This window comes from Phocoena phocoena, chromosome 15 (assembly GCF_963924675.1).
Source record: "Phocoena phocoena chromosome 15, mPhoPho1.1, whole genome shotgun sequence".
NCBI lineage: Eukaryota > Metazoa > Chordata > Mammalia > Artiodactyla > Phocoenidae > Phocoena > Phocoena phocoena.
Window position 1 is genome coordinate 5,588,132 of NC_089233.1, and position 19,654 is coordinate 5,607,785.

Genomic DNA, 19,654 nt, shown 5'->3' on the forward strand with positions numbered 1-19,654 from the left:
TCTGAAATGTGAACCTGTACGGCTCTGACTGGTCACTCCTTAGCTCTGCAACCTGCAACGTCTCCCCTTTGCCTGCACCAGGTCCAAGCTCTTTGGCTCATGGAGAGAGGCTCTTTGTAAACTGGCTCCGCCCCCACTTCTATGCTGTTACTTATGTCATTGCAGCTGTCCTACTGACCTCCCCAGTGAACCCAAGCTGGTAAAATTCTGTCTGTCCTATTCTGTGCCATCAAAACACCCTCTCCTCCAGGAAGCCTTCAGTGGTGGCCTCAAAATCACTGCTCTCATCTTTGTGCCACTAGAGCACCATTGCCAGACTCTAGGGCACCGCCCAGCTCCAAACTGGGGTGAGTCACCAATCTGGGTCAGACCAGAAGCTCCTTGAGGTCAAGACCCATTACCTGGGCTCTTCATATCCCCCCATCACAGCAGTAACAATGTAACAGCACTTCTGGAACATTACAAAGCTCCCATACATCTCCCCTTTGACCTTGCATGGAGAACACATCTCCACCAACACAGGCTGGTTTGGATGGGCATGAACGGGGCTCCCATGCAGCCCCAGGGCTGGATTTATGATTTGATTTATGGTTTACAAGGGAGGGAACAGAGCTCATCAGGAAGGCCACAGTCATCCCAACTGCTTCTTAATTAAGCGAAAGATGAGGGTCCAACTCCCTTAAAGAGGAGCCCCTCCTTCCCTCTTCCCCAAAACGTGGCATCATCAGAGGCGCGGATGGCAAGGAGTGGGGGCCACATCGAGAGTGGGCAGGACCTCTGCAATCGCAGCAGCTGGGGATAGAGGTGATGCGCCCGCGGATGAGCTTAAAGCCCAAATCGGAAGTTTTAACACATTCCTTAATTAGAACCCTACTTTGTTCCCAGCTGGCCACCCGGGCGGCCCCAACAAGACCAGGCAGCATTGTTGTCTGTACGCCCCTGAGGCAGATCCGCTGGAAGAGCGCATCCCAAATGAGATTACATCTTTTACATGTTTAATGTACTCTTCTCGCCATTTAAAATGTGGGCCTATTAAAATAGCAGGGAGGGAAAATTGACTCTCAGAGCTGGGTGTGGAGAGAATAGATCACTAGTGAAATGAATAATATATTAACAGAGTGATGATGTCGCTTCTCATATTAATCAAATAAATCACAGGATTCTCGGGTTGTCAACAGAAGGTTAAAAAAAAAAAATCCGACTTCTAGTTTTCCAAAAGACTGAGGCCCGTGGGGCATGGGAGCTGGTTGCCTGGTGGCCACAAGGGTCATGAAGCTGAGGTTTTCTGGGCACTCTGACGAGGCTGCCGAGGGCCTGGGACTTCCCCTGGAGGTGGCGGCAATGTTGTGGGAAGATTGTAACTCAGCTTCAGCCTGCATCCCTTACCCATGCCAAGGATACAAGAACTGTGAATGAGATGTGGTCCCCTGCCCACTGGCCAGAGGGACGGGAACATATACAAAGGGCCCAGAGCAGGCACAACCCACCCACCATTGACCCACACAGCCATTCTAACAATCGCCAGGACCACATCTCACCTGGGAAATCACTGGCCGGGCATTGCTATTGGGTCATTGAATATGCTCGGGGCAGTGTCCCCCAGGTGTCCATAGCGGAGACTGGCCAGGGTCTGTGGCTGCAGCCTTGTCCTCCGATGGCACCCACCTCCCAGGATGGTAGGGGAAGCACGTCGGGTAGTTCACAGAGGTGCTTACAGAGAGCCAGGCCTGGGCTAAGCACTCAGCCCATCTGAGTTACCGTGACTGTTGCCGTTGGTGCAAAGCTGGACTCCCTACTGTCGTATGTTTCTCCCTGTGTCCCTGGCAGGGACCACATCTGAGTGTGGAATTCTGCCCAGCAGGGCCAACTCTGTCCTGGGAAGATGCAAGGGGCAGAGCTCAGGAATCAGCTGGCTGAGCGGTAAAACGTCTCCGTGGCAACCAAACCCACCCCTTTAGAGGGGGTCACTGGCTTTGGTTTTCCAGGCCCTGGGAGGGCAGCTGGAACCCATAAGCTGGAGAAACTAGGGTGCAGACCAAAGGCTCACTGCACTGGATCACAAGCTCCCTTGGCCCCAGGGCAGCCGTGGAAAGTAGGCCAAAGCACATCTCCCCCTTCCTCAGGCACTGGGAAGGCTCTTAGAGCCCAGAGCCCTGAGGAGGTCTCAGGCCCTGTGTCCAGACGGCTGTGAGCTATGACGTGGCAGGGATGCTAGTCTCGGGCTATGGCAGCAGGGCGCAGGCAAGGGATCCCGCAGAGCTGTTGAGCGGGGAGCATCTCCAGGTGGAGGAAAGAGGAAAGAAACCCTTGCCTCCTGGGGCTTTTCACTCTGGGAGGTTTCGAATGCCCGTCTCTGGTAGCCAGGGGGCGACTGACCATCAGTGTCTCCAGTGATGTAGAACTGATCACAGTGTATGTAGTTCTGCCTCCATGTAGGGAAAATTAGGGAAACTGGGCCTCAGAAAGGACGCCAGCTGTCCTCAGTGTCACCCAGCGAGGCAGGGGTAGAGGGGGAAGAACACAGCTGTCCTGATTTCCACACCAGCCTTGTTCTACTTTGCCAGTGAAATCATCTAGGGAGATTTTAAAACTCCCAACACCCAGGCCCTTCCCCAGGCCAATGAAATCGGAGTCTCTTAGGGACAGCAGCGTTGGGATTTTGTCAACCTTCAGATCATATCACTGGGCAGTCAGTGTCGTTCTGCTGCTGCCGGTCTCCAGCCTGCTCCCCGACTGGCCTCATCCATTGACTGCAAAGTTCTCGACGGTGCTTGAAAACACTGCCTTAGGAGAAGCAACTCGGGACTCCCCTGGCGGTCCAGAGGTTAAGGCTCCGCGCTTCCAATTCAGAGGGCGCAGGTTCAATCCTTGGTCAGGATCTAAGATCACACGTGCCACGCTATGTGGCCAAAAAAAAAAACGAGAAAAAGTAACTTATGCACCTTCTCCCTGCAATTTTGTCTACACCATTCGCTCTCGTGACAGACTGCCTCTTCATAGATAGTTCCAGAGTCAAATCTAAATGATCAGAAGTTCTCAACTAGTGGAGAACATTCAACTTCCCTTTTTCTGCAACCTCCACTGAGTTACCCAAACATAAAAGAAGGAGCTTTGAAACCCTCTGACCCTTTGGGGAACTGAAGCCCTATGAACATCTGTGCTCTGAAAAGTTGTGTGTAGCTACTTTTGGTCATTTTAAGAAGAGTCTCCAGTTTCCTTCACCCTAATTTACACAAAGTGCTTTAGCGGTGCTGCAGACTGAGCGTTTGTGTCCCCACCCCAAATTCAGATGTTGAAATCCTAACCCCCCAATGCGATGGTATTTGAAAGTGAGACCTTTGGGAGGTGATTAGGTGATACAGGTGGAGCCCTCACAAGTGAATTTGCACCCCTATAAAAGAGACCTCAGGGAGCTCCCTCACCCCTTCAGCCACGTGAGGACACAGCGAGAAGACAGCCATCTGTGACCCAGGAAGCAGGTCCTCACCGGACACTGAATCTGCCTTGATCTCGGACTTCCCAGCCTGGGAACTATGAGAAATAAACTTCCGTTGTTTATAAGCCACCCAGTCTCTGGTAGTTTGTTACAGCAACCCAAGTGGGTCAAGATGATGGGTCTACAAAAGACAGCAAGCAACCACAATGCCCCCGCAAAACCGCAGGCTCTGTGTCAAGTACTCAATGGAAATATAAAATAGCAGAGGCTTCGCGTGATCAAAGGAAACTCGCTGCCAGGAAGGCAATGGTGCGGTGGGGCAGGGAGAGCCGAAAGGTCGAGGTCTTGATTCTGGTTGTGCAACTTCCTGCCTCTACGGCCCCGGGCTCTGCCTCAGCACACAGACGCCCACTCTCCTCCAGGGGCCGCCTGGGGTGCTTGGGGGGAGGGGCGCGATTGTGCCCACGTACAACGACTCCGCGGGCTATAGGCGGCTCCATGAGGCTCCACTGGCCGGAACATTTGCAAACACCGTGCCCGGGCCTGCTTTCGGCTGAAGGAGGAGAAGAGGAGGCCTCGGGCCCGGCTTGTATATGGAAAGCCCAGCGGGGATCCAGGTAGCACCTGAAAGTGGTTTGGAGATGGACAGCATCCTCCATATTCATGCATGGAGTAAGTGGGGGAAGGATTCTCCTCCCACCCGGGCTCTGAGCTGACTGCGCGCCTCTAAAGTCCAGCCACGCCCTCACCCTCCAGCCTTGATGTGTCCATCAGGCCCTAACGTTCCTGTCTAGGACGGTTTCCTCCAGGTGCCTGCCAAGGAGCGTGTGGCCCAGCCCCGGGACGTGGTGGAGACTCAGGGCGAGTTGGTCAAACAGAATCAGTTCTTGTGGATGCAGACCGGCTCCTCCTTTGCACCCGGCAGCCCACGCTCCATTCACTTCTCGCCAGGTCATCAGCAAAGGATGCTGTGAGCGCTGAGCCCGGTAGCTGTTCAAGCCGGGACGGGCTGGTCAGAGGCAGACTGGGACAAACAGCGTCCCCTCGGCCCATTGGATCTAAAGGGAGATGGAAGCTTGGAGGATTGGGAAGGGTTAACGGAACATTCTAGGTCTGTTTGAACATTTGCAGCAGGCTGGAACTGAAGAAATAAAGGAGGGGCGTTCTATCCCAGTCTCATACAAAGGCAGTGCGAACCGTCCTCAGCTGCTACTGGACACATTAAAAGCCTAATTTCCATTCACCTACAACTTTATTAGGCTGCTCCGAGCTATTCCTCAGAATAACCTGTCTTGAAAAGGGTGTGTAGTAGCTTTTATTAAAATGTCTTCTCCGTGGCTCACGCATTAGATTTTATGGCGCCACACACAGATCCGCCTTTACAATGGGAAATAGCTCTCTCACTGTTGCTGGAACCCACAGAGATTACAGGCGAGATCCTGGGAGACAAGATGTCCAAGCCACCCATCCCCGTACATGGGCCTTGGTGTCTGGAGCGGGTCCTTGGGAGTCTGGGAGTGGGTCCAGCGGGTCTCTGGGAGTTTGGGTAAAATTTCCCATCCCAGAGCTGCCAGCTGACTCTCATACAGTCCCACACCCACCCCGCCCCCCACTCCCAGCTGCCCTGCCCTTCAGTCACACGCTGGAGCCAATGTGATTCTTGGAAACTGGTCCCTGGGTAGAGCCTGGAGAGTCTGGATAAGGCATGGCCAGGCCGCTAAAAGACTGTGACGGGCAGTCCTGGGAGCACAGGGCTTGGCAGGTTGTGAAAAATGTGGAAGGGAAGGGACTAGACGGATTGAGAGGTCCGAGGTGGAATGCCAGTGCGTCCAGCACCCCGCAGTGGGGAAGGGAGGGGTGTCCCTGGCACACCCGTGAGTTTGCAGGTCTCTCTGCCTCTGAAAAAAAGCCCCGTGAGGACCAGTGGGAGCAGGTGGAAATCAGCGCCAGCTCTGCAGCTTTGCCGCTGAGTGACGATGGAGCAAATTACTCAGCCTCTCCCAGCCTCAGTCGCCTCACCTGTAAAATGGGGATCACGCCCCCATGCTGCTGAGTCGTTGTCAGGATTAAGGCAGACGGATCTCAAAAAGCATGTAGGGACTTCCCTGGTGGCATAGTGGTTAAGAATCCACCTGTCAATGCAGGGGACACGGGTTCGAGCCCTGGTCTGGGAAGATCCTGCATGCCGTGGGGCAACTAAGCCCCTGCGCCACAACTACTGAGCCCATGCGCCACAACTACTGAAGACCGCGTGCCTAGAGCCTGTGCTCTGCAACAAGAGAAGCCACCGCAATGAGAAGCCCACGCACTGCAACAAAGAGTAGCGCCCGGGCTTCCCTGGTGGTGCAGTGGTTGAGAATCTGCCTGCCAATGCAGGGGACACGGGTTCAAGCCCTGGTCTGGGAAGATCCCACATGCTGCGGAGCAACTAGACCCGTGAGCCACAACTACTGAGCTTGCGCGTCTGGAGCCTGTGCTCTGCAACAAGAGAGGCCGCAATAGTGAGAGGCCCACGCACCGCGATGAAGAGCGGCCCCCACTTGCCGCAACTAGAGAAAGCCTGCGCACAGCAACGAAGACCCAACACGGCCAAAAATAAATAAATAAATACATAAAATTTATTAAAAAAAAAACACTAGTGACGGGCCTGGCACATAGCCAGCCCCATGCTCAACTGGGATTTGTTGACAAATATATGTAGTGTTTGAAAAAGAGAGGTTGGTCCAGGGCGACCTGAAGGTTTGGCTTGAGACACAGGAGAGATGGACTTGCCACCAACTGGGATGGGAAGGCAGGGAGGAGCGGGTCGCATGGGACCAAAGCTGAAAGGTGGCCAGGGGTTCACCCTGATCTTGTTGAGAGCCCATTTCAGGACAGGAAGGAGGGTGGAGGGCAGGGAAGTGGGAGTTCCAAGGACACCCCGATGCCCACTGCCCACCACCCATCTGTCTTCTAAGCACTTGTCTTCAGGAAGGGCTGCCCAGTGGAGCCCCCACCAGAAGGCCAAGGCCACCCACTCCTGCAAAGGCCCATGCCTGTCAGCATATTTCTCAAGGGAGAGAGAAAAACACCTTCAGGGAGGCGATCACCGTGACTCCTTCTCACTGCCAGCAGATACCACAGCCCGAACTTCTGACACTGCAAGAGTCCCCTAAAAGGAACAGCTGACACCTGGTCCTGCCTCTCGCCTTCCCCTTGATGGAGACCCCTCTCTCCTGACTCAGCCCCTCTCAGCCCTGAGCCTGCTCGGTCATTCTGCATGAAGGTGCAGCTCTCCCGGTAGAGAACCAGAATTCCTCTCGCTTCAGAAGTAAAATGTATACGTCTGCCGGTGGCCTCACATCTCTCCCTCTCCTTTGTCAGCATGAGGCTCGGGCGCTTTATAATTTATCAAAAAGGCCACACATAATGAGCTCAGCGCTTACTCTGCAGCCAGGGCTGTCAGCTCACTTTTTAAGAACCCCACACCCTGGCTGAGGACACTTAGATCTTGTCATCCTGAGGCCGGGGATGAATCACCTGTGAGTCAGACATGGGGCTGAGCCAGCCCACCCTCCCCTTCTTGGGGACCAATTGGGTGCAAGGGGGCTGGGCTGGGGGCTTTCATAGATGCCATCTTACATAATCCTCTTGACAACGCTGGAAGGACGATGCCTGCCTGCCCATTCTGCAGTTGTGAAAACTGAGGTACCATGAAGTTTAGTATCTCGTCCGAGGTCCTTGGCAGGTGTCTAGTAAAGAATCAGCCTCATCCAAAGAGACGTCTGGCCTTTGCTCTCAGCTCCTAGAAGGTGATCTCTAAACCCTCAGAATGTCCTGCCCCATAAGGGTGTCTTTGTTTACCTGGGGGCCTTGGACCATGTCAGAAAGTCTCACATGATTTAGGGTGGGGGCTTTGAGGCATGCAATACCAGCTTGACCTCCAGAGGGGCTGGCAAACAAGGTCAGCCGCATAAGAGGTCAACCACATGTGGCTATGTGATGGAGCGCCAGTAAAGACTCTGGACACCAAGCTCAGGTGAGTGTCCCTGGTGGGCTGTATCCACGTGTGTGGTCACTTGTCACTGCTGGGAGATATCACACTGTCTATGACTCTACTGGAATGGGACATCCACACATCCTCCTGGACTCAGCCCTGAACATCTCTGCCCTTGGCTATATCCTTTGCTGTAATAAACCATAACTGTGAGCACGACAGCTCTCAGTGAGTTCTGTGAGTCCTTCTGGCAAATTATCAAACCAGAGAGTGGCCTTGTGGTCCTCAAATCTGCAAATGTTGTCAGAAATGAGAGTGGTCTTGGAGACCCCTGGACTCTGCCATGGGGTCAGAGGTGAGGACTTGTGACCTGATCCCTAATGAGTCTCCTGGACTGGAAGAGAATACATGTCTGTTGTTTTAAGCCAACAGAATCTCAGGGCTAGGACCCCAGCAGCTCTGCAGCTCACCAGCTGGGAGTTTGTGGTAATTTTATGGCCACCCTAGGAAACAAATACAAGCCCTCTCCCTTCTAGTGGATTCTGCCATAGCCGCTCTCCCTGCCCCCAAAGGGTTCAGTCCTTCTCAGGCCAACAGCAGCTCCCCTTCATTTGATCAACGACCGTGGTGGCCATGAGAATATGCCCGGAAGCCCCTAACAGCTGCAATGCTCTGAACCCCACAGCTGCATTTGCCCAGGCCTCCCTTCCCACAGACGGCTCCCAGCCACCACTGTCTGCAGCAGACCCATTCCTGGGGCAACCCTGGGGCCGACAGCCAACTTTGGCTCAAGGATTCCTTAAGACCCTCAATGAAACTTCCGGAGGCTGCACACCAGTTGAGCACAGTTCCCTGCAAACCTCCCGCCCTCTCCCCTTCCCTTGGGGTCAGATTGTACAAATCCCAGCCTTTCCAGCTCCCTCCCCAGTTCCTCTCATCTGAGCCGCATTAGTCTCCTGGGGCTGCCATAATGAATCATTACAAACTGTATGGCTTAAAACTACAGGAATTTTTTTTTTTTTGGCTGTGCCAGGTCTTAATTGCAGCATGCTGGATCTTTCGTTGTGGCATGCAAACTCTTAGTTGCGGCATGTAGGGTCTAGTTCCCCGACTAGATCAGTGATTGAACGTGGGACCCCTGCTTTGGAAGCACAGAGTCTTAGCCAGTGGACCACCAGGGGAGTCCCTACAGGAAACTATTATCTCACAGATCATGAGACCAGAGTCCAAGGTCAGGGTGTCTATGGGGTTGGTTCCTTCTGGAGGCTCTGAGGGGGAAGCTATCCCATTCCTCACTCCTCACTTCTGGTGACTGCCGGCAATCCCTGGTGCTCCTTGGCTTGTAGACAGGTCACTCCAATCCCTCCTCCATTGTCACATGACCTTCTCCCCTGTGTTTCTCTGTATCATCTTCTCTTCTTCTAAGGACACCAGTCATTGCATTTGGGATGATTTCACCTTGAGGACCTTAACTAATTATGTCTGCACAGACCGTATTTCCAAATGTCACATTCTGAGGTCTGGGTGGACATGAATTTTTTAGGGGTAGGGGACACTATTCAACCCACTACCCAGACATTTCCTAATATAACCCGATCTTGGCATCTGGTTGCCAGTGGACCTGCACTTACACACCCTCTGTGGGCCGGACACCGTGCTAGGTGCTGAAACTACAAATGTGGACCATGCAGATGTGGCCCCTGGCCTTACAGGACAGAAGATTTGGGAATGGGGCAGGTGGGGAGGATCAGGTTGGGAATGGAGGTGTATTGGGCACTGGGACACCCACCTCCACCCTGCTTCCCTGCCTCCCAGGTAGAGGCTCTGGTCCAGAGGCAGAAAGACCCGGTTCTGCAGCAGCCTTGGCTTCCAGGGTGTACGTGCTTGGGAGGCTGTCGTGTGCATGAAAATACCAGGGAGGCGCTTCCTTTCTCTGACTCTCCGGCACCCAAAATAAATGAAAAAGAGACATTCCTGGCAGGGTCTGCGGAGGAACTCCACGGCAGGAATGAAAATTGGCTGCAGCATCGAAGAAATCCTCGAATGGAAAGGGATTTCTAGGACAGCACGCCTCGAGGAACAGAAATGTCAGTAGTAGCTGGGGTGGGGGTGAGCCTGCCACCGAGCCTGTCTGCACGTGTCTGCAGATGTGCCTGCCGTACGCACACCTGCACAGGTGTAAGCGTGTGGGCGAGTGTGGGGAGCCCAGCTGAGAGCACAGCATAGGCTTTTTCTACTGTTTGCCCATCTGCCATCCTCTCCCATCACCCCCAAGCCCACTGACCAGCTGTGGTCACCTTGTCCTGTCACATCTCCACAAAATTGGCCTTGGCCCCTGTCCAGGGTCTGGGAGAGACGCCAGCCTCCGGCCGCTCCCTGGGGATCCTCTGCAGGTTGACATGGCTCCAGTCCCACCTGGCGCCGAGTTCCGGCTTTCTCTGAATCCTCCACCTGCCCTGTGCCAGTCGTCCCTTCTCCTCCAGGCATCACATTCACACAGCTTCAGGGAGTCACTACCGTGGGGGGCATTTTCCAGCCTCCATCTCAGCCTCCGACATCTTTAAAGTGAAACAAAGCAACCCTGGCCCAAGAAGTGCCATGGCCAATCCTCCTCTGGGAGTTTTCCTGGCCAGGGACCCTCACCTCCCATCCAGAACTCACCAAGGCTGCTCTTTCCATCAGAATGGCCCACCAGGGGTTTGTGAAAACAAAGACGGTCCCTCCCCCATCCCCAGCCCTTTGCCCCTCCAATCCCCCATCCCAACCCTAAGTGGAATCTGCCTGATCTACAAGCTTGGTGAACCACTTGGGTCGGAAATGTGCCCCCCTCCCAGACCAGCTCTGGGGGCCCTCCCAGCCCTCTTGCAGGCACCTCCTCCTTTGGTCCTTCTAGAAACAACCTGGAGCCACCTGCTGGTGTTTGTCCCAAACTTGCGCTGCAGTAGTGGGAATCCAGGAATGTGTGTGCCGGGCGACCTGATCCGAAATCCTTCGTCTTACAGAGGGGGCCAGAGAGAGAACAAGCTTGCCTAAGCCATGCCATGAGTCAGTGTCTCCCCGAGGGAATGGGGAGCCCAGGTCTCCTGACTTAGCGTGAGGGCTTCATCCCAGCCTGTGGGGCCAGCAGGTGCTCCCAGGCACAGAGCCATGACTGTGGCAGGGGGATGGGGGTCCTTAAACACCCTGAATCCTCTAAGAACATCTCTCTTAGTGAGCAGCTTTTCTTGCCTGGATGCCTCCTGTGCCCCCACACTCCCCTCTCAGCAGGGGTGGGGACCGTGAGGTGGATAGAGCTTAGTACCTTCCTGTCCTGTTGTGTGCTCTTCTCTCCAGTCCCCAAAGTACTCCACAGCCCCATCCTCCTCCCCCTCAAAGGAGGACATCTTTGCTAAAACTATTGCATTGTTACAGACTGAATGTTTGTGTCCCCCTAAAATCCATATGCTGAAGCCCTGACCCACAAATGACTGTATTGAGAGATAGGGCCTTTAAGGCAGTAATTAAGGTTAAATGAGGTCAGAGGGTGGGGCCCTGATCTGGCAGCATTAGTGCCCTTATAAGAAGTGACACCAGAGAGCTCTCTCTCCCTAAATGCATGCACAGAGGAAAGGCCATTTGAGGCCACAGTTAGAAGAAAAGGCAGCCATCTGCAAACCAGGAAGAGAGCCCTCACCAGAAACCAAATCTGCTGGCACCTTGACCTTGGACTTCTAGCCTCCAGAACTGTGAGAAATAAATGTCTGTTGTTTAAGCCACTCAATCATAGGTATTTTGTTATGGCAGTCCTAGCAGACTAAGACAAGAATGGAAATATTTACAAATTAAATGAAACAAACTCTGAAAGTTGCTTCAGAATAACACAGAAGAGAAAGTGAGCAGGGGGTAGAAATGAAACAAAATTGGCTACAAGCTAATAATTGTTGAAGTTGGGCGATGGGTTTGTGGGGGGGTGGTTGTCATTATTTACTTTTTTCTACTTTTATGTGTTTGAAATATTCTCTAGTAAAATGTATGTAGAAATAGTATAGTGGAGTGGGTCGTAAGATCAATGCAGTGGGTCACAACTAGCATTTTTTAAAAAAAGATAGAGGGACTTCCCTGGTGGCACAGTGGTTAAGAATCCACCTGCCAATGCAGGAGACACGGGTTGGATCCCTGGTCTGGGAAGATCCCACTTGCCGCAGAGCAGCTAAGCCCATGTACCACAACTACTGAGCCTGCCCACCACAACTACTGAAGCCCGTGCACCTAGAGCCTGTGCTCCGCAACAAGGGAAGCCACCGCAATGAGAAGCACAGGCACCACAACAGAGTAGCCCCCGCTTGCCACAACTAGAGAAAGACCGCACGTGGCAATGAAGACCCAACACAGCCAAAAATAAATAAATAGATTTATTTATAAAGTAAAAATAAGATAGAATAAAATAGAACAGGCTAGAACATACCAGAATGTAACACATATAATAATGTAATACTTAGTGAAAATTTTTTTCAGGGGTATGTGTGTGGTGTCCTGGCTCTGAATGTAAAATGTACTTCTTACTGTGGATCATGATCAGAAGAACTGGAAAGTCATTTCTTGTAGTTGACTTGACCGTGGCCTCCACGGTCAGATTGCCTTGGTTCTGGTTCTGCCACTTACTGACTGTGTGACCTTGAGCAGGTTGCTAAACATTTCTGTGCCTCAGTAGAGCTGATAATACTGCCCCACCATAGGACTGATGTGAGGATTAAGTGAATTAATGGAGGTAAAGTGCTTCTAGCAATTCTCTTAACACATTGCAAGTGCTCAGTAAATAGTAACTATTATTATAGTGTTGGGAATTTGTTGGCCTGTAAAGGGAGCACGTGGGTTTCATAGGAAAAGAAAGGCAATGGTTAGCCGTGAAGTAAATCACTCTCTAAGAGTGGGTTCCAGCCACTGTGGCACTTCATTCATTCATGAATATTCATTCATCCATCATTCATTCATTCAATGACTATTATGGAATGCCCACTACATACCTCATTTTACTGCATTTTGCAGATCCTACATTTTTTACAAATTGAAGATTTGCGGCAACCCTGAGTCAAACAAATCTATCGGCTCCGTTTCTCCAACAGCATTTGCTCATTTCGTGTCTGTCTCACATTTTGGTAATTCTTGCAATATTTCAAACTTTTTCATTTTTATATTTGTTGTGGTGATTTGTGATCAGCGATCTTTGATTTTACTACTATGACTCGCTGAAGGCTCAGATGATGGTTAGTATTTTGGGGCAATAAAGCATTTTAAAATTAAGGCATTGCATTGTTTTCTTAGACATAATGCTATAGCACATGCAATAGACTATAGTATAGTGTAAATATAGCTTTTATATGCACCGGGAAATCAAAAAGTTCATGTGACTCGCTTTATTGCGATATTCACTTTATTGCAGCGGTCTGGAACCAAACCCACAATATCTCTGAAGTCAGCCTGTACTAGTCCCAGGACACAGAGAGTGATGAACAAGACAGATGTGGTCCATGCCCTTGTGGAGTTCACTCTTTACCTGGGATGGAAAATTAAATAATTAATTGTGATAAAAATGTCATTATTGGGATGGGAAACAAAATAGGGTATGGAGGACCACAGAGGAGGGGCAGTGATCTCATAACAAATTAATGTTTAAAACTCAGCAGAGAGGAAGACCAGGGGAGGTCGGATAGAGGGAGCAGCGGGTAGCCAAGGCTGGGATGCTAAGAGACTGAGAAATGACAGCAGTGTCCCCAGAGGATACCCACGCCCACGTGTGGCTTTTTAAACTTAAATCAATGAAAATTAAGCAGAGTTAAAAGTTCAGTTCCTCAGTGCTCAAAACCCATGCCACTCGTATTGAACATTTTTGTCATTTGCAGAAAGCGAGACCCCACGTTGCCCTGTCCATTGTGACAACCGCAAGCCACAAGGTGGGGCTGCTGAGCGCTTGAAATGTGCCAGTGAGGGACTGAATTTCAATTTTTATTTCATTAAATTTCAATTAGTTAACATTTTAAAATGGATCTTTAATGCAGTCATTGGAAGACTCTTCATTATATTTGGAAGAACTCGGGTATGTGGATCTACTTTTCCAACTGTACATTTTATGAAATCTAAACACAGTTCAAATTGGAAGATGCTATAAGAGGAAAGTACACAACCAGACCGTGAAGACACAGCACAAAACCATGAAGGTTAAATGACCTCGTTAATAAACTCTGCATTGATTACATGCTGGGATGATAATATTTTGGGTATAGTGTGCTAAAGAAAAGATAGAATTGAAATAATCTGGCCTGTTTCTTTTCATTTTCTAGTGTGGACATTAGAGCATTTAAAATAACATATGTGACTTGAGTGTATTTCTAAGGTTTGGAGGGAGCTAGATGGTGAGCTGAGAGGTCGGCAGTAGGTATGGAAGTCTTGCTGGCTCAATACTGATGAAATAAAATTATTTTTAAGGCAGGACAAGAAAAATTTTAAACATAAAATTCTCCCTCTGCCCATTTGAGCCACTGCCCCCTCCCCTTTAGTGAGCGCTGTGCCTCTGCATTACACATTAACCAGATCCCCTTAGAAGACACAGGAATGCCTACTCGCCAAAAATAAAAAAAATTTTAAAGAAGAGAAAGAAAGAAAGAGAAAAAGAAACTTCTTCCTGGCACCAGCAAGGTAACTCCTTAGGAGGTAACAGTCCTTTCTCAATCCTGTAAGGGGTCACAATAACTCACTACTCACCTTGTTACACTATGTAAACTGTCACTATATTACTTTGTCTCAAAAACTTAGATAACTGTGCCTTGATCTGTAACAGTCCTTGGAGCTTTCTGAAAGACTGTCTCCCGGGTTATAATCCTCCAGTTGCCTGGAATAAAAATTTCCATTTCTCTCTTGGGTTGACTATTGATTCATTTTTCGTTAACAACACAGAGTTTGAACATCTTCCTGGGTAATGGGGAGTCACAGCACGTGTTTGAGCAGAATAATGACACAATGAGACATGGTTGCCTCACAAGGATCCCTCTGACCGTCGATTTGGGGGGAATGGGGGCAGCGGGACACCCACTGGAAGCCATTGTCATCGAGCTTATCAGACATGACCATAGCTTGGATTAGGGTGGTGGCTGCAGGGATGGAGAAAAACTGCTTGTCTCCCATTTAAGGGGGTTTTGCAGACATCTCACCCAAAACTTCTGCTTTTTTTTTTTTCTTGTTTCCTGAAGATATTTATTACCATCCAGACGTATTTTCAACAGGGAAAGGCATGATTCCCAATTTTCCCGGGATTCATATTTTCAAGGTCTCCCAGGGAACCCATCTTTTATGGAATCCTCTGAAGACTCGGTCTTTGCAAGGGGTAAACTAATTCAGACTCCAGTTTCCTCTGCCGATTTCCAGGCTGACCTGCAAATTCCATCATACCATTTCCCTTTAGTCTCTGGTTCCTTTTTGCCAAAACTTCTGCTTTTATCTCATCAGCCACCCCCAGAATGTACGGGGGACTGGAAAAGTCACTTAGTTGGGCTCAAGGCTGTTCCAAACAAAACTGGGACCCTCGCCCTAAGGAAAATGGAAAGAACGGAGGCTGGATGGACAGCCGGCCACCTCCATTAAGAAAGCCAAGGAAGAGGGGAAAGGAGGCACTGCCAACCGGGTGGGAGGGAACCAAGGAGAGCGTAGGGTCTGCGGGTTTCAGGCAGGACCAGCTGCTGCCCAGGAGAACCCAATGCTGTTGAGCACCAGGCGGGATGAGGGGGGAAATCTGCGGGCACAGAGCCTGACTCTCAGGGATGCTCTACAAGTGTTTGTTGAATAACATGGGTTTAGCCATGTGAACATTACTGATAACCTTGGGAAGAGCAGTTTCAGAGGGGATGGGGGAGGGAATTCTTGCCAGAAGTTTGGCTGGGCATGGGAGGGTGGGGTGCGGGCAGAGCCAGAGAGAGGACGGTTGATGGAGGGATCGTGTCCTCTTCGGCTCTGAATCCCAGGACTTGGCATTATTATCATCATCCCAACATACATGTGAGAAGACTAAGCCTCCAAGAGGTGGGACGTTTGCCCCAAGTTTCCAGAGAGGACCGAGGCTTGAGCCTGAGTGGCCACAGCCCAGCCCGGCTCCCCGACCCGCGCCCTCTCCCACTCCTTCCCCGCATCCTATTTTTCTTTAATGAGCAGGGACTTTAATACTCGGGCCTTTCACGAGCTAAACAAACCAAAGATGCAGAGTTTTGTTTTGTCTCTTAACAGAAGAACTCATTGAATAAGCAATGGGCTTTTCTGCAACTATTTTAAAAGATGGAGCTGCAGGCAAGGCTGTGAGGAAAATCACAGAGAGCAATCTTCTGAAGGTCACCCAGCACTTAGGGGAAAAGCCAGAGCTGGTCGGGCACCTCCTGGACCCCACAGGCTGGGACCCATCAGAAGCCAGAGGTCCTGGGTGCAGCTCCTAGAACACAGCTCCATCCCGCCATGGCCCTCTGTTCTCTGCAGTGTCCCCAGCCGTGTCCCTTTGGCCGAGGTACTTTGTGACCCCAGACACTGCTGACCTCGACAGCACGCCAGGCTGCACGCTCTCCAAGAGGAGATGCTGTAACTGCCCCACCCCCTCCACTGTCTCCACACATTCCTCTCTCCTCCAGGTTCCCACCTCTGGCCACACAGATGACTCTTTATCAATCCACTCCCCACCTCTGCCCTCCCTGGACGTGGCTGCACATACTGGTACCTGGTCACCACACACACATCAGATGCCCTGTCCAGACCTCCGACCTGGTCCCTGCCCTCCTGGAGCTCCAAGGTGGGGTCAACATTCCTGGGAACAAAGGGATTTCATACACATCCCTGCACCTAATTCCCAGCCACTTCCCAGGCATTATCTCTGGGGAAACTGAGGCTCAGAGACGTCAGCGGCTGCATGTGCCCTAGTGGGGGGAGAACCCGGAGCTCCTTCTGTCTCTGTGGTTCCAGCCTTCCTTACACAATGCAGGGAGCTCCCTCACCTCCATAGATCTCTGGTTCAGGGAACCTGGAAGGTTCTGGAACTTCATGTGAGGTCGTGCCTGGGAGGTGCTGCCAACGGGATAGTGAGCCATATCCAGGTGGGAAGGTTAATTCCAGCTTTTGTGTGCCTGTAACCCTGACTCTCTGGGGCTCAGTTTCCTTGGCTGTAGAGTGGGTTGATAACAGTAGTAGTAGTAGTAGTTATTATATATATTTTTTAATTTTTATTTTATATTGGAGTCTAGTTGATTTACAATGTTGTGTTGGTTTCAGGGGTACAGCAAAGTGATCCAGTTATACACATAGCAGTTACTATTTACTGGGTCCTAACCACAGAGTACGTGGCAGAGTCCTCTAGGAAGGCACCCTTGTTTCCCCCAAAGGAGACAAGGAAAGCAAGATTCAGAAGAGCAAAATGACTTGTCCAAGGTCACATACTTGCAAGGGTTTGAAGCCAGGCAGCCCCACCTGGGTTATCTTGCAGGGCTGCTAGGAGGATGCGAGAATGTGGGGGAGGGGCCTTGAACTCTCCACTTCTGCTTTCCGCCCAGCAGCAGGGGCCTTCCTTTCCCCCTCCTTGGAGCCCTGGTGTCCCCTGGTGGTCGGTCCCTGCAGCTCCACCTCCATCCTGGCCACACCTGGGACAGGTGGGCCCCTCTGAAAGCCTGAGGACCAACAGCTGGGGAGCCCACCAGGGCGGGTGGAAGCCAGCAAGCTAGGAAGTCAAATCCCAGCCCCACCGCCTCAGCCCGGCTCTGCAAACTTGTGCAAACTACTTATGCAGGAGAAATCACTGAGTAATTAATTTATGTTTTCTTTTTGTTAATTTCCCTCTTGTGGGAACAGAGCAGGCTCTGCGTCCCTCTGCCTTCAGGTTTTTGTATGAGACAATCCCTGCTTCCTGGCTTTTATGGCGAATGCTGAATGGGAGGGGATTGTTCTGGGCCAGGCCACCAGGGCAGATGGGGGTGGGAGAGGGTGGATGCAGTTCAGCTGTGCTATGTTCCCAGGAATCAAGCACCGTTGCCTGTTTCCACACAAAAGCACTTCTCCCCAACAACCTAAGCTCCTGTTTAGAACCTAAGGTGGGTGGGCAGGGTTCTGACATCACCTGCTCAGACCTCCTGAAACTTACATTGAGTTATCAGCAGCTGTCTCCCAAGCACGTCAAATAAAAATAAATCCAGAGACAGGAAGAGAGATTCTGTTCAAAAGGATCGGCCAGCGGAGACAAGCAATTCAGGTAATCATTATGAGGCAAAGAAAAGGGATTTGGAGCATCTGCATCTAGCCTTGTGTTGTCACAGGCAAACGGGTGGAGGGCGGAGAAGGGTGGGTCTTTGCAATAAACCATTTTCCCCAAGCAAAGTGTGGGGCAGGGGTGGGGTCCCTTTAACCTCTGCCGTTTCCCAGGAGCTCAAGGCTCCTGTAAAATCTAACATTGTCAAGAATGAGGACACTATTGTCATTTGTGGGTTGAAGCTGAAGGTAGCAAGAATGTTAATTGTGTCCAAGGTGAAACAGAAGAATAAATAGATCACAGGCAATAACCTTTTTGCTAATAACCGTTAAAACCAGGCAGAAGCGCAGTCAGTCGTCCTGGGTAGAGCTTATGTTGATGCTTCTAATGAGGCACTGCTGGGCTATTTGCTGCTTCACCCCCTCGAGCTCAGAATCCTAGAGCATCTCCCGGGGAAGCCTCGTGATTTTCTGCCAGAAGAGCCACATGTGGTCACCAGAGCTCTCATGGTTTTGGTCTGGGCCGGAGTCAGGAAACTTGGCCTCATGCTGGCCACTGGGCAGGTTTCAGGCGTGTTCCCCAGGCAGGACATGAAGAAGAGGCACCAGCCCCTGACAGCTGGTGGCTCTTTCCGTGGTTTATGGCCGGATGTTGGTCATCTACAGGACAGGAGGGCCCAAGAGGCCGGGTTCGCTTGGTTGGCGGCTGCATCCCAGCATCGGTCATCGTGCACACGTGCCAAATGGATGAAGGTGAGCCCTGACAGCAGTGGAGGGGGGGCGGGGGGTCGTGCTTAGACCACATGCGTCGTGGGGAAAGGGTGAATCCATACTATAGGGAATAAGGCTGGAGAGAGAAGTGGGAGCAGCTTGAGGGCGGAGAGTTTGGACTTGGTGTTAAAGGTTGTAGGGAGCCCTTGAGCTTTTTGAGCTGATCCCACCTGTTTGGGGCCAGAAGCCTGCGGTTTCTGTTTGAGAGAAGACGCAGCATATCAGCACCTGCCACACCCGGGCTAGGAGTGGTCCGGCGCCGGTCGACACCCGTTGGGAGTCTGGGGGTGTGGTGACCAGCCAGAAACTACAGCCTGAGCCGGAGCAGTTGAGTCTAGAGGGGTGGTCAGGCCGTCCATTCCCTGCTCTGCAGCTGGCTTCTAGCACCCCCTGCTGCCCATTCCTGGAAGCACACCGGGGCTTTGGGGAAGAAAATGAAAAGAAAGCAATGGCTGCGTCCCCCTGCGAGGTGCGCCGGGACCGCTTGCTGCCGCGGCCCCTACAATCCTAGCTCACCACTGACTCAGACTTTGAAATGTGCCCAGCGTGCCGGGAAAGAAGGGCATGTGTCCGGGGTCTGCTGGGCCCCTGTGCAGGGCTTGTCGATGCTGCCCGAACGTTCTCTCAATGATTGCCTGGAAAACGCACCCATTCGTTCTTTTCATTTTGTTGGGAAAAAAAAATATGTTGAAAAAAAAAGATGAAATTCACATAACATTCAATTGATCGCTTTAAAGTGAGCAGTTCAGCAGCATTCAGTGCATTCAAAGTGTTGTGCAACCAGCTCTCCGGAGTTTCCAAACTTTTTTCACTTTCCCCAAGAACACCCACTACCCTTTAAACAATCCCTTCCCCTTCCTCCCTCCCCCACCCAACCCCCTGGCAGCCGCCAATCCGCTTTCTGTCTCTATGAATTTGCCTATTCTGGACACTTAATATAAACGTGTGTAGCCTTCTGTGGCTGGCTTCTTTCACTGAGCATAATACTTTCGAGGTCCATCCCTGTTGTAGCAGGGTTAGTACTTCATTCCTTGTTAATGCTGAATAATATTCCGTTGTGTGTATTACCACAATTTGTCCATTCATTCTTCTGTTGATGTATATGTTGGCTCTTTCCATCTTCTGGCTCTTGTGAATAGTGCTGCTATGAACCTTCGTGAACAAGTACCCGAGTATCTGTGTTCAGTTCTTTTAGGTGTATACCTAGGAGTGGAATTGCTGGGTCATAT